Below are 15,612 nucleotides of genomic sequence, written 5' to 3' on the forward strand. Positions count from 1 at the left end.
AGCCCAAAGACGCTGAAACCTCTGATCAAACCTTAAGGGAACAATTTATTAATGGACTTGTTGATAGAAATCAAAGGTGTCAACTAAAGATCATCTCTTCTCAACATGCCCAGGCCTCCTTCCTTGAGTTTAAGGAAACTGCCATTGACATATTAGGGGACCGACCGCCTACTGGACCGCAGAAAGAGCCTGAGTCCGTGGAAATGGAGGAATCTGCTCTAGCTTGCTATCCAACGCAGTCGACATCACCTACTCCTGCGGCTACGGAAGTTGCTGACTTAGCAGGACAGGTCTCTAATCTGGCGGACACCCTGCATAAAATCCTCGATCGGTTGACCCAGGTTGAAGTGACTATCTCCGCTATGAGGAGGAAACCTCCAGAGAACCCGGTACGGTCAGCTACTCCTCGTGAATCTCCGACTAAGCAGCGCCCAAAAGAGGCGAAGTCGTTAAGCACCTGGAGTCAGAAGAAACCCCGCCAGCGGTGCAGCTACTGCCATAAATATGGGCATGAAGAGAATGATTGTCGTCAGTTAAACGACAAACCCTTGGAGCTAAGGGACGACCTCCAAGGGAAGAACTTGTAAGTCCCCGAGATGCCAACTGGATGCCCAGGTTCGTGGGGACTCGCCCCATGGTTCATGTAACCATCAATGGAGTTACCCTACCGGCCTTAATTGATACCGGCTCTCAAGTGACCACCCTCCGGAGTGCTGCCTTCGAGAAATGCCGAGGAAAAGCATCCCTAGTCCAGCCTCCAAAGGCTTACTTGAACATTATTGCTACGAACGGAAAACCCGTACCCATCCGCGGCTACTGGGAGCCCACGCTAACCATGGGAGACACTGAGTTAACCAGACAGGGCGTAGTGGTGACACGTGTGCCCGAAAACGGTAACTTCTCCCTGGTACTGGGTACCAATGTCCTCCGCAATTGCTACCCTGAAGTGCTGAAGGCTCTCCACGACTCCCTGCCAACAGTGCCCAACGGTTCCCGGAAGGTAATTCAAGAGACTATGCAGGTTCTAGCGGCGCAACAGAAGTTTGCTGGCCCTAATGGAGAAATCTGCAGAGCCCGGATCAAGGATCCCCAACCTGTCCGCCTTCAACCTGGGACTGAGACGTTAGTATGGTGTCGAGCCTGCATGGGCGTCCAAGGTCAAGACTACCAGGCGATAGTAGAACCTCTACCAGCTGATGAGGACCTGCCCATTCTAGCCGCCAGGAGCCTAGTCACTGTATCCCGAGGACAAGTACCCATTCGATTACTAAATGTGGGAGACTCCCCAGTGGATCTGAGAAAGTACCAAGCCGTAGCCACTCTCTTCAGTGTCCATCCTGAAGACTTGGTGGAAACCGCTCTGTCTGCCTCCCAACAGTTGGAAGTGAAGCCAAGTGCTGAAGGTGAGCCTGCCGAGCAATCCTGGTGGCTTGAGCTCAATATTGGAGACGACGATTTTACTCCTGCAGACCAAGTACAAGGTGTCCTGGATGTCGTTATGAAGCACCACCAGGCCTTCAGCAAACACCCACTGGATTTTGGGCAGACTACTCTGATCCAACACACCATCCCTACTGGCTCTCATCCTCCTATCAAGGAACGATACCGGCCCATACCTCCAGCCCGCTACCAAGAGGTGAAAAAGCTGGTACAAGAGATGAAGACAGCCAACGTTATCCGGGAGAGTCACAGCCCATGGGCTGCCCCGCTGGTCCTTGTGAAGAAGAAGGATGGAACCCTTCGATTCTGTGTTGACTATAGGAAGATCAACAATATCACCCACAAGGACGCCTATCCTCTGCCTCGAATCGAGGAATCCCTCGCAGCCCTAGGGTCAGCTGCCTACTTCTCTACCCTGGACCTGACCAGTGGCTACTGGCAAGTGGCCATGGCACCAGAAGACAGAGAGAAGACGGCTTTCACCACCCCAATGGGCTTGTTCGAGTTCAACAACATGCCGTTTGGGCTATGCAACGCCCCAGGCACATTTCAACGGCTGATGGAGAGATGTTTGGGTCATCGCAACTTTGAGACCGTCCTGCTATATTTGGACGACATCATCATCTACTCCAAGACTTATGAAGACCACCTCCACCATCTGGCTGAAGTCTTCCAAATCCTGACCCAACATGGGTTGAAGGTCAAGCCATCCAAGTGCCACCTGCTACAGCCTAGCGTCAAATACCTGGGACATGTGGTGAGCGCTCATGGAATTGAGCCAGATCCAGAGAAGATTGCAGCTGTCTACGACTGGCCTACCCCATCAACCGTACGGGACATCAAAAGCTTCCTGGGATTTGCCAGTTATTACAGGCGTTTCATCCCGAAGTTTGCCCAGCTGGCGGCTCCCCTACAAGAGCTCCTAAGGGGCCTGCCAAAAGAGAGCCAACGTTCCCGAGTATCCATTGAGTGGACGGCCGAACGAGAAGCTGCCTTCCAGATGCTCAAGCAACGGCTGACTGAACCTCCGGTGTTGGGATATCCAGACTACAGTCTGCCTTTTACCCTATACACTGATGCCAGCAAGCAAGGTCTAGGGGCGGTATTATCCCAGCTCCAAAACGGAACTGAAAGGGTCATAGCCTACGCCAGCCGTTCCCTCCGAGAACCGGAGCAAAACGACCAGAACTATAGTTCCTTCAAGTTGGAGTTTCTGGCGTTAGTCTGGGCTGTGACCGAAAAGTTCAAGGACTACCTAGCTGCATCATCTTTCACTGTCTTCACAGACAATAATCCGTTGGCGCATCTGAACACCGCACGTCTTGGAGCAATGGAACAACGGTGGGCCTCCAGACTTGCCAATTTCAGCTTTACCATCAAGTACCGGGCTGGTAAGACCAATGACAACGCCGACGCTCTGTCCCGTCTCCCTGACCAGTGGGAGGGACCCTCCACGGATGCTCAGTGGGAAGATGTGGAGATGCCAGCGTTCTATGCCCGGTTTGTGCGTCAAGATGCCCAGAGAGTTTACTCCCTACCGACAGAGGCAGAGCCAGCTACTCCTCAAGAAGAGTCAGAGCCCCCTGCGGAGAAGGACCTCTGGATGAGTCTTCAGGCTGATAGCCGTGCCATAGGAGAAGTAATGGACTATCTCTCTAGTGGGCGAGTGCCTGAAAGAATCCGGCGCAGAAGAGCTGATGGAGAACTGTCTCAATTGTGGCGCCAGAGAAAGACTCTGAGCATGCACCAAGGTCTGCTCAAGAGAAGAACTCTGGACCCTATCACTTATGATCGGATATACCAGATTCTGATTCCCAGGAGGGACGCCAAGATAGTACTGGAAATGTACCATGACCAGTCTGGACACTTTGGCGCTCAGAAGACTGAAGCCACCCTCCGAAGGCGATTCTTCTGGGTCAACATGAAGTCCGACATTGAAGCCTGGTGTCGAGAATGCCCGGCCTGCGCCATCGCTCGAGGAGAGCGACACAACCAAAGGGCCCCTCTCCGTCCCATTGTGAGCCAACGGCCCTTGGAGATCCTGGCATTGGACCACGTGAAGTTGGAGCCCAGCAGATCCGGTCACAGTTATGCCCTTACGATCATCGACCACTATACCAAATTTGTGGTTACAGTACCTGTCAGAGATCTGTCTGCAAGGACCACCGCAGCGGCCCTGTGGAAGAGCTTCATCCTCCCCTATGGCTGTCCGGACCAGATCCTTACAGACCAAGGAACAGCATTTGAGTCCCAAGTCTTCCAGGAGCTGTGCACTCTTTATGGCTGCAAGAAGCTGAGGACCACAGCCTATCATCCCCAAGGCAACGGGCTTTGTGAAAAGATGAACCAGACTCTAATCAATATGCTGAGGACTCTGACCCCTGCAAAAAGGGCTGACTGGCCAAAGCTGTTGCCCGAATTAGTGTACCTGTACAACAATACCAATCATTGCTCCACAGGGTACACCCCGTACTATCTGATGTTCGGGAGACACGGACATCTCCCTGCGGATATGACCTGGGACATGGAGTCCCCTGATTCCCAATCTTTACTCCCCCAGACTGACTGGGTTCACGAACACCAGAGGCGCCTGGCGGATGCCAGAGAAGTTGTGGATCTGCGGTTGGAAGAGGCCCGAGAGAAACAAAAAAGGGACTTCGATCGTAATGCCTGTGCTGAGCCTTTTGCCCCAGGAGATCGAGTGTGGCTGCGCAACAACCATCCTACCAGTAAGCTAGATGGGCGTTGGGAGCGTGAGCCATACCTAGTTAGGGACAGTCTCTCCCCTGAAGTCTACGAGATTTCAAGAGGAGACCGTCCACCACTCCGGGTACATAGGAACCGGCTGAAGAGATGTCTTCGTCCTTTTGCCCCTATGTCCACACCTCTCACCTCGACTCCCAACTTACAGACCTCCTTGTGTTCGCCTACCCCCAGTTTCTTGGAACTTGTGACTGTGCCTCAATTCTGTTTTGTTTCCACTCCAGTAAAAGGTACCCCAGAGAGACCATCATCCCCACCGCAGTCTCCAATACTGCTGCCTGTGGAGGATGATCCGGCTCCAGTGTCTGCAACCCCTGAAGCATCAGAGGCAGCTGAGACTCCGACTCCAGCGCTTGACTCAGAGGAGGACGATGAGGAGGTTGTTATCTTCTCCAGGCCGGAACTTCGAAGGTCTCAAAGGGAGACAAAAGGTAAAGCTCCTGCGTACCTGCAGGAGTATCAGCTGGTGTCACGCAGAAGGAGGAGGCAGGTACGCTTTTCTGACACCGAAGTACTTACCACCGAGGAAGATGCTGAGTAACCCCTGAAGGGCTGTAGCCCACTTCAGGTACTGTACATATTGTATATTTCTGTCCTTACCCCAAAGAGCCAGAGACTTTCCTGAGACTCTCATCCCTATTTATCTCAGTCAAGAGACTCTCCTTGAACTGCCTACTGTCATGTGCTATGATAGCACCCCTTCCTCTGCCACAGCAGAGATTTCTTCAAAGGACTCTGTCCCTCTCCAAAAAGAGGAGACCCTTTGCTTCTTCATTGCACTTTTCCCCCACATCAAGGGCTGTACCCAGAAGATGGACTTTGTCATTAGAGACCTTCTGAGAGACTTTTGCCAGATACTACCAGGGAAAAGTTGCTATGTCTATTGACTATCATTTTGCACTTAATGCCTTCCTTTTTAGGTACGGACATTCTGTTTGCACTTTTTATGCCTTTCCTTTGCAGGAAAAGAGACATTTGCTACCGTGCTACTCTGAGTAGCCTATCTATCTGTAACGTTATGTTATAAGATGTGTACCCATTGGGCTGCTAAGCCAATGTGATTTTGCTAACCTGTTGCACACTGTCATATCTGCCAGTAGTCTGCATTAACCCTTTCATAGGCTTTTCAGGTTGTAGTGTGGCTGTGTCGGACCGTCTCTATGTAGTACAATGTTTTATTGTGTCACATATGCCAATGTATGCATATATACACTATATAATTGCCGCCAGGGAAGAAGCGTTGATCAAACAAATATACAGGCCTTGGTGCAAGGAGTGGATTACAGGACATGACACCACACCTTTCCTACTGTACAGTTCGGTTTAATGGCGTCAGCGACCAACTGTCATACAGCTATATGTTTTGTCTTAGTCCGACACCAACCCAGGTGCCTGTCTCCAGGACCATGGGCGGTTTGTCCCTACACCTCACATAGCCTGCACTTCCCAGAAGTGCCCTTAGCCCCCTCTGTGCCCCAAACCATCTGTAGTCGAGCCGAGGGCGGCTCTTTCAATTGCCCCCGGGGTATGCAACACCCTCGCCGATGCAATGGCGAGGGAGGGTTTGCGAATACGTCCCACCTGCATGTAATCCCATTACACTACATGGTCCTGACAGGACATAGGGATATTGCAGTGGTGAATCCTGCCTGGCAAGGCAGAGGTTAAGTATTTTGTATAATGCCAGATGCTGTTTGTCCAATGATATGTGTTACATCCTGTGCTTTGTGAGCTGAGATGTGATTGGAGGAGCAGCCACCACCTGACCAAGGGGAGGTAATTAAACTCTCTGGCCAGGAATGTTCTGGAGAACAGTTTAGTCTGAGCTCAGCTCAGATCAGAACTCTTAGAGAGTTAGAGAGAGAAGTCTCTCAGTCTATGTAGTGAGTGAGTGAGTAAATCTCTGTCTAGCCCATACCAGAGCAGGAAGAGCCTAGCCCCTGCCTCTGAAGAGTGGAGCTAATAGATTAGAGTTAGTGTAGTGAGGAAAAGGGGTATCATCTTACCTTTGAAGGTGATACCTGAAGCCCTACAGGACAAGCTGAAGCTTCCTACCAGGACACAGCTGCCTCCCAGCCTGCTCTCTACATCCAGGCTGGTGAACTATCTCCTGCGGCTCCCTCCAACTCACATCTCGGCACCCTACCTACCTGTTAAAGGCACGTTTCCTGCAGTTCCTGCCGGTTGCAATAAACGAACTGTGAGTTGTTTTCTTCAACTTCTGTCTCCGTCTGGTCCCTGCTAATACGGCTGCCTTCATCACCGGCACCCTGTCCATCACCCAGAGACTCACACTCGGGACATTAAGGGGTTGCCCCAGGGAGATCCGCTCTAGCAGCCTCTCCCATATCTTTTCTTGCCAACACCACCCCGCTGGAGACCTGCCAGGCTGTAGGACAGCCCTCCGGTTCCCCCGTACCAAGCACCGTGACAATAGCGTGCTTAGGCCGCAACCGCCAGCCACTCCGGTACCGCGGGTCCCGGCTGACTCCAGGCCTCACCTCAAGGGCTAGGCCCCGGTGGGGGATGTTGCATTTGCTTCAGTTCAAAAAAATTCTTAAGGTTCCTGGTCAGGTATGCAGACCTGCTGAAGCTGCTGCTTCAGTCTGTGCAGTGTGTTTGCATTCATACCCTGCTGCTGCTCGCCTACATGAACTGCAGAGGAACTTTGGCCCAGCCACTGTGATGTACCAACTAAAAGGAATTCCACTCTACATATGTTGGAAATCATGTGTTAGCAGCAGCATGTCAGGGTGATTTGAATTAGGGACCAGCAGCACTTCAACACCAACGACTGGGTATCTATGAGGGGCATTTGTTCAGTGCTGTACTGCTTCTATTATGCCACCAATATGGCCAGTGCTGATAATGCCCTTGTCAGCTATACCATCCCTATATATCGCTGCTATATAATAATTGAGAATATAACGGAGGATGTTATAGTGGCAGACAAAGAAAAAAAAGAGGAATAGGTTTCAGACTACAAGACTTGCAGGGTGGGTTCCCAAATCTGTTGTCTGCTATTGCACTGACTTGGCAGGAAACACTGCACTGTTTTGGAGCAGAGATCAGGCCAAGGAGGATGAGTCTGGTGACACCCAAAGATGCTCACAGGCATCACTGGAGCATGGCTGGGGCAACGCAAAGGAGAAGGAGGGGAGACAGATCTCACGGAGGACAGCTTGTCCTTGCCTTTGAGCAGCCTGGGATACATGAGCCACTATATGCTCCAGTGCCTGTAGGCCCAATACTCAACAGTGCCGAATACTCAACAGTGCCTAGTGGCTGGATACCCGCTACATATCATATTTCATTCCAATACAAGCGTCTGAGACTAAAATGAGGGAGTACAAGTGCATTTTAATTCCCATCCAAAATCCAAAATAGATTGATAAAAAAAACTGTTAAAAGACGCCAAAAATTATGATTTTTACCTATTTAATCCCACAAAATGCAATAAAAAAATTATCAAAAAACATATGTACTCCAGAACTGTTGCAAAGTACAACATGTCTCGCAAAAAACAAGCCATCAACCAGTTCTGTAGCCAAAAAAGTAAAAATCTTATGCCACTTGGAAAACAGTGATGCAGAAATGAGAGATTTTTCCCTACGTTAGTAAAACATAAGAAAAAATATTCATGTATGGTATCCCCGTAATCGTATCAACCCACAGAATAAGATAGCATGTTTATTAGGCTATACGGTGAACACCAAAAAAAAGAGTAAAATATCCAGTAGAAAATTGATGCTAGGGGATACCAACCCCAAAATGGTAACACTGGAAAAAGCATCTCATACCAGAAAAAAATGCATCGCATTGCCCCAATAAAGAAAAAGCTAACATTTTAGAGCCTACAAAATGGGCCAATGAGAAAACTAAAATCCTGGCAGCTGCAGGGCTCTCCTTCCCTTCTGCGCCTCGCTGTGCCCCCATAAAACAAGTAAAGGCCACATGTGGGGGGGTCTCTGTGCTCAGGAGAAAATATAGAACAAATTGTATGGTAGGTTTTCTCTTTTTATCTTTTGAAAATGTGTAAATTTTAGGGCTAAATGAACATATAACAGACAAAATTTGACCATTCCAATGGAAACATCTGCAATGTGTTCTTCACACATATTGTTCTTCACATACTATTGTGAAGAACACCGTTCAGCACTCGTGTCTTCGGATAAGTTAGCGTCAGTGAAGAACACATTGCAGATGTTTCCATACATCTGCTAACTTATCAGGAGACATTAGTGCAGAAAGGTTCTTCACAATAGTATGTGAAGAACAATATGTGTGAAGAACACATTGCAGATGTTTAACACGGGTCATTCTCCTTTTTGAAGTTCCACGAATATTCCTTTGAATAAAAAAAACAAAGGAACATGACTGACTTCCTTATTTCTCGATAAAATGACACATTTTATTGGAGAGCCTTGGTCCCTTTGAAAAATGCTCGAGTCTCCCATTGACTTCAATGGGGTTCGTTATTCTATACGAGCACTCGAGCATCGGGAAAAGTTCGATTCGAGTAACGAGCACCCGAGCATTTTAGTGCTTGCTCAACTCTAGTAATTACTATGTAGATCTCAAGGGGTTAACAATCTTCCTAAAAGCTGTTTCTGATAGCTTGCGGGGTGCAGATTTGAAAATGGGTTAATTATATAGGTGATTTTAATGCTAAATATGTAAAATTTCATTCAAAATTGAATTTATCCCCAAAATAGTAAATTCTGAAAATACGGTAAAGCGATATTCGATTTGTAAGCTGCGTGACATCAAAATAAATTATCCAGACATTACAAAAATTATGAAAATGTAAAGTAGATATATGGGAAATGTTATTCAGCAACTTATTTAGGTGGTAAATCTATCTGCCTGAAAACGCAATGATTTAGAATTTCAAAAATGGAAAATTTTTCAATAAATTCATAATTTTTTCTTTTTTTTTTTTTTGTACATAAACACAAAACTTATCAGTCAAAATTTACCACTAAAATGAAGTACAACATGTGAGGGAAAAAAACAAACAATCTCATAATCATTTTGATAAGTAACAGTGTTCAAAATTTATAACCATATAAACGCATGTCAGAATCCAAAATATGCGGCTGAGCCTTAACCTATATAATGGCTACGTCCTTAAGGGGTTAACTGCTGTAACATCATTGTGGTTTTTTTGTTATTTTATTATTTCAAGTACTTTACATAGTCCTTTGGGGGCAGGGCAACTACCCACCATTTTTCAACCCTCTACCCCTTACTAGCCCCATTTTACAGCCATTTTGGCTGTCCCCATTAACTTCTATGGGGTGTATGTTCGTAGCAAATTTCAGCCCCAAGTCCAGGTCCCAAACTGAATTTTGTTGCGAACATCGACCAAGCCTCTCATCTCTACCAAAGATAACAATCTGGGTGACACACTGAGAAAAAAAACAGACCATGATATTCAACTCTGACAAATACAGAAAGTAAGTAAAAGAGAAAGTGTGAAAATTCCATATGTTGTAGGAAGTTGTTTATTCCTAGTCATACTATTTCATGCTTTTTTATATTTTCTTATTTTCATATATGTCCCCTATGAAGTCACAAAAGACCCCTGAGGAACATTTTCACAGTTTCATTTTCTCTTACTTTTTTTTCTTTTACTAGTTTTCCCCTTCAACTGAGGTATCTATAAGAGGGAGAATGACCACCTGTGACTTGTGATGTTAATCAGAGCTTTTTAGAGCTGATTAGCGGATTAGCCCCAGCAGCTCTGGTTAACCCCTTTAGAGCACAGCTCCCTTCTCTCTAGGGTCTCTGGGTGTCTCTGACACCTGGAGACCTGGTTCTGCTCCCGTGGCAAAAGTCATACCACAGTATGGCAGTGTATGGGGATTTTACTGATAATATATTACAATGTGACACTAGCACATTGTAATGAGTGATCAGCTGCTGTACAGCCTTGGGTCCTAGAAAGACCCAAGACTGTCATAGCAACAGATCATTGCTCCCCGATGAAGTCACAGGGAGCGACAATCAAAGCCAAGATGGCAGCCTTGCTGCCGTGAATCAAGGGGTTTCCAGGTGTTACTGTTGAGTGCCTGCTGCAATATGCAGCAAACACTCACCGTGCATGGAGAGGCTCAGCCCTTGAGCCCTCTCTGAACATCCGCAGCCAAGATATATAGATATGTCACACATTGTAAAGGGCCTATTTACATTGTGTTAACATCACATTAACATAGAATTTTAAAAAATGTTAACACGGTGTTAACATTATTCCCCATTGTTAACACATGTTAGCATTGCATTAACAATGGGGAACATTTATTAAAACCTGTGCATGCTTATGTTATAGCGAATCCCCCTGCACTGCTCCGACAGTGTGCACGTTTAACTTAGGGCGTGCAACACATTTCTGTTGAACATTTCTTTTGGCATGATAAATATGGTACATTTTCTGACTGTGCACTGAAACGCCCCTTTATGTGCAGAAATTCGGATGCAACATGTGTGGCGGCTTACACTTCTTTAATACATGTGCAATTAGTTTGCACATAAATAACGTGCAAAGTCTGACAGAAAACAAGGACCTTTAGTAAATGTGCCCTGATGTGTTTTGTAAATGTAAATGTAACAGCAAAGTAATGAGGCAAATTGCCGTCGTGTTGCATTTCAAAGCACAATTTAGACACTACGTTTGAACACAGCCCTCACTCCTCTTTATATATATATATATGACTATTTGTACTATCTGTATATGGAATATGATAGCGCTATAGAATGATTATTATTATTTTCATGGCAAGATTCTGCTTGCTTTAGAGGCAGCTGATTGACATTCCATGCTGTTAATCTATGATCTACTACTACCCCCAGATCCTTCTCAACAAAGGACTCTCCCTTATTTACTCCTTTAAGGACATTTGTTGCATGTGGATTATTAGCCCCCAGATGCATAACCTTACATTTATCTACATTGAACTTCATTTGCCAAGTTTGTAAATCAGCTTTCAACTAGAAATTGTTGACCACAACATTTGCATACGATCCTTCAGCCTGTTTTCAATCTCCAGTTGAGCATGACTCCTGCCAAACCAATAGAGCATATTTTACATCAAGCATTTACGATGGATAGTGTGAAATGCCAAAGTCCAAAAAAACTTTATATACATATACATCGTAAACATTTTCTTCCACTTGGTTGATATATTTACATAACCTATTTCCTGTATTGTAATGCTTTTTTATGCTTTGTCAATTACATACATATTTAGCGAGGCTGTAAATTTCCCTGGTCAGAATGATGTATTGTTTGTGTCTATGACTAAAATTATGATTTACTACAGATATGTAGGTACACACTTTCAGATGAATAAGTTTTTCCCCCTTTTTAATGAAGTAATGATGCTCTAAGAAACATTACATTCTTTTTTTTTTCCAGAAACAAGAAATTTTTATTCCCACTCAAAAGCTAGATTTAGGAATGAGGGCAGAGTTATGCAAATGAGATAATAAAGTGAATTTAAAGCTGTCCTTGTCTTGGCAGGGAACCATCACTTGAGTAGATCTTAAAAGTAAAGATGCCGACTTATGTCTTACTGTTTACTATTCTGGCTGTCATGCCGTTGGCATCAGAGAGTCGCTGTAGCGTGATGGAATTGAGCCGAAAACTCAGATACAAAGGCCATCCAAGAAAAAACTTTTTAGAGGTATGAAATGAATTTACTTCTGTTTTCTGTTTCAATTTTAAATATTGTTTTAAGAAAAAAATTACAAAGAAGGAAATGATTTAAAAGTCTTATTTCTAAAACAGCTTTTTTTTGTTCTTTCAGAATTGTTCGTGTAATGCAACATCTGGATTCCATGTAAGTATCAAACAAAATTACAGTATATAACATTTTTTATTTATATTTAATTTTGATACAAGCTGCAATCTAACCTATGCAATTACAAAGATTTAGGTCAAATACACTGACCTGATTGATTGCTTCTCTGATATTCATAGAGATAGGTGTCAATCACTGTGTGCAGGGCTGGCTTTAGGGGGTGGCAAATTTGGCACTTGTCCGGGGCCCTCTTTCTTAAAGGGGCCCCCTGCATGTAGACTTTTGTGGGCAAAGGATGTATTGCTCTTTTAATACCCCTTAGTTAAATGCCCGGGTGAAGATGCTTATCACCTATCTCTTGCCTATATATCTATCATCTATCTGTCATTCATCATCATGCTATCATCTCTCTATCTCCTGTAAAATTCTCCTACAGTCCCATGTTACAGACACTTACCATACTACTGTAAAGTGTTTGTAAAGTGTTATTGTCGTACATGGCTAAAGGGAGCCTCTTACTGAATGTGACTGTGAATGTTCATAAAATAGTTTTATTTGGGGGCCCTCTTTAAGTTTTGTCCAGAGGCCCACTTTTGTCTAAAACCAGCCCTGACTGTGTGGATGAGGAAATTAGGACTTGTAATGTTTTTACTATTACTATTTACTATATACTATTACTAATTACTAATCTTGCCGGGTAAATCCTATATTACCAAAAGGTAGAATTCTCAAATCAGGTTTGCAGTGAGATGACGTTTTTCCCTAGTGGTAGCTTTATGTAGGTTTTATCACCTAACATTATTACTACATGTAATAATGTTTATTACTACAAAAAGAATTTACTAGGCATTATGTTTTTAAAATGTGAAGCAAACTGAAAAGAAAAAAAGGTTCCTGCTGTGAATAATAATTCCGACTGTTGGCTACTTACAAGAGTATATTTATGTGTTGTTACAATGATTTACAGCTTTTAAATGACAACTGATGACGTCATAATAGTGGAGGGGCCAGCATCCTGGTCTAGCGGATGCCTATGGCAAAATTATTTCTGAAATGAGATGACTGTAAATCTGGTTGCTTTGGCTAAGTGAGCGTAGCCAAATTTGTAACAATGTATATACCGTATATACCGGCGTATAAGACGACTTTTGAAGACAGAAAAATCTTCTGTCTTCTCTGGGGTCGTCTTATACGCCGGTAATCGTCTTATACGGCGGGTCCCGGTGCATGGAGAGGGCTCACGGGCTGAGCCCTCTCCATAGCCGGTAAGTCTTTGCTGCATATTGCAGCAAAGGCTTACCGGTAACACCCGCGATCGGTGCTAGCTCCGATCGCGGGTGTTTGCACAGCGATGGCTGCCGGCAGCCTCAAAAAGCTGCCGGCAGCCTCAAAAAGACATCGGGGTGCATACTCACCCTCCGTTGGCCCCGATGTCCGCGCGGATCGTCTTCCGCGCAGTCTTCTTTCTTCTGCTGGGCGCCGCCATGCTTTTCCCCGGGGCGGCGCCTAGTATGACGTCAGCAGCGGCGCGTCATACTAGGCGCCGTCCAGGGGAGAACAATGGCGGCGCCCGGCACGAAGACAGAAGACGGACGCCGAAGCCAGAAGAGGACCCACGCGGACATCGGGGGAGCAGCGCTGCAGGTCGGGGCCACCGGAGGGTGAGTATATAAGTTTATTATTTTCTATTAATGCTGGGTTGTGCTGTATACTACTGGGGGCAGTGCTGTATACTACTGGGGGCAGTGCTGTATACTACTGGGGGCAGTGCTGTATACTACTGGGGGCTGTGCTGTATACTACTGGGGGCTGTGCTGTATACTACTGGGGGCTGTGCTGTATACTACTGGGGGCAGTGCTGTATACTACTGGGGGCTGTGCTGTATACTACTGGGGGCTGTGCTGTAATGGTAATGTTGTTGTTGTATGCCTTATGTTTATGAGCGACAGTTTTCCTGCTATACACCTGCATGTCATAAGAATTTAAATTATAAAAAGGACCATGTTAAATTTTTAAATCTGTTTTTTTTTAATTTTTACCGGTGTTTTGTATGCGTTGGAAAAGGGGTAGTCTTATACGGCGAATATATCTTAAACTCTATATTTTAAACAGGAAAGTAGGGGGGTCGTCTTATACACCAGGTCGTCTTATACGCCGGAATATACGGTAATTAGGATTGAAAAAGCAATATGGGATTTTTAGCAGTAAGCATTTGGTTTGCAGTATCTTTTCTCTGCTATCAGCTGTTTGAGGCTGCACTCTCAGTGTGATCGGTAGCAGGAAGTTTACTCTCCATAGGAAACAATCTTCACAGACAGTTTATCTTGTAAAATCTATTTCTCACCTTAGAGCAGATCCTGTGCAAATCATCACAGTAGTAGTATATTTATACACATATATTTCTTTCAGTGTTATTACACATAAAGAAAATGGTCACTCATGAAACTCATTTAAGAGAATTTTAAGAGAAGCTTAAAAGCGTAAAACTGGCACAAAACTTTTGGAAATTACACTAAAAAACAGATCTTTTAATGACAGAATTCTGGCATACACGGCATAATGAATTGATACAGATATTTTGACTATCTGTATCCCCCAATAGAGGAAGCTTTAGAGTTGCTAGTATTCTTGTTATTGAATTTAAGGCATATCAGTATTTAATAACTTCAAAGGCTCCCTCTAGTGGTGACTCTAACCAGGCACATTTTTATATTTTACAACTTTAACTATACAGAAGATATGAAACTGTGTTAATAAAGAAAATATTTGACTACTGTAAGAACAAAATAGGAAATGTAGCAGTACTTTAGGAGTATTGGACACATTGACACATGATTTTATAGTTGATGGACCTTGTTATAGACATTCAATGTGGCATAATTAGGCCTCCGAATAGAGATCAATCTTTGTGAATGTATTCTCCTCTGCTTATTGTGTATATTCTAATTTTTATAGAAATTCAAGAATACTTCTATTCTGAAAAATAATAAGTAATGTTTCTTTCGGATTTCTCATCAGGATTATGTTGAGCAAGCTGAATGCAATTGTTTTCAAGTCCCAGAGGTTAGTATTGGTTAAAGGCTACTAATATTATACAGATAATCAGTAAGAATTTTGACTTTGATTTAATTACTTCAAGGTCTCAATTGTGTGAATGTCAATGACTGGTAAAAACTTGTCCTTCTACAAAAACAAGCTGCTTAACAGAAATCTGTAATTTTGGTTGTGCAAAACCGAAGACGTAAGTCTGGGTTCACATCAGTGTTGTGCATTCTCCTGACGCATTCTGCATTTTGTGTCATCCGTCTTCACTTATTTGACGTATATGTCGTATACACTTTAAGGCTACATGCACACGGCCGCATGGGGGACATATATATGGCCAACGTATATACGGCCTATATACGTCCCCCATAGACGGCAATGGGCGCATGGCATCGTACCACTCCATACCCCGTGAAAAGATAGGACATGTACACTACGTTGTGCTGGACCTGTGACTTTCACTCCTTGGTTCCATGTATATATGGTCGGGCTCCAGTCCAGTCCGTGCATTTCAGGGTGTGGAGGCACTTGTTACCTACTTTCTTCTTGTGTTATCATGTC

The 15,612-nt window shown here is 44.7% G+C and overlaps 1 long non-coding RNA gene across 1 annotated transcript; it reads left to right on the forward strand.

Moving 5' to 3' along the window:
• Positions 1-11,626: 11,626 nt before the first annotated feature.
• Positions 11,627-15,069, forward strand: LOC140128954 (uncharacterized). Its single transcript, XR_011855210.1, has 3 exons — positions 11,627-11,888; positions 12,012-12,044; positions 15,025-15,069. It is a non-coding gene; the product is annotated as an uncharacterized lncRNA (long non-coding RNA).
• The last annotated feature ends 543 nt before the right edge of the window (positions 15,070-15,612 follow it).

The sequence above is a fragment of the Engystomops pustulosus genome, chromosome 4 (assembly GCF_040894005.1).
Source record: "Engystomops pustulosus chromosome 4, aEngPut4.maternal, whole genome shotgun sequence".
NCBI classification, from domain to species: Eukaryota; Metazoa; Chordata; class Amphibia; order Anura; family Leptodactylidae; genus Engystomops; species Engystomops pustulosus.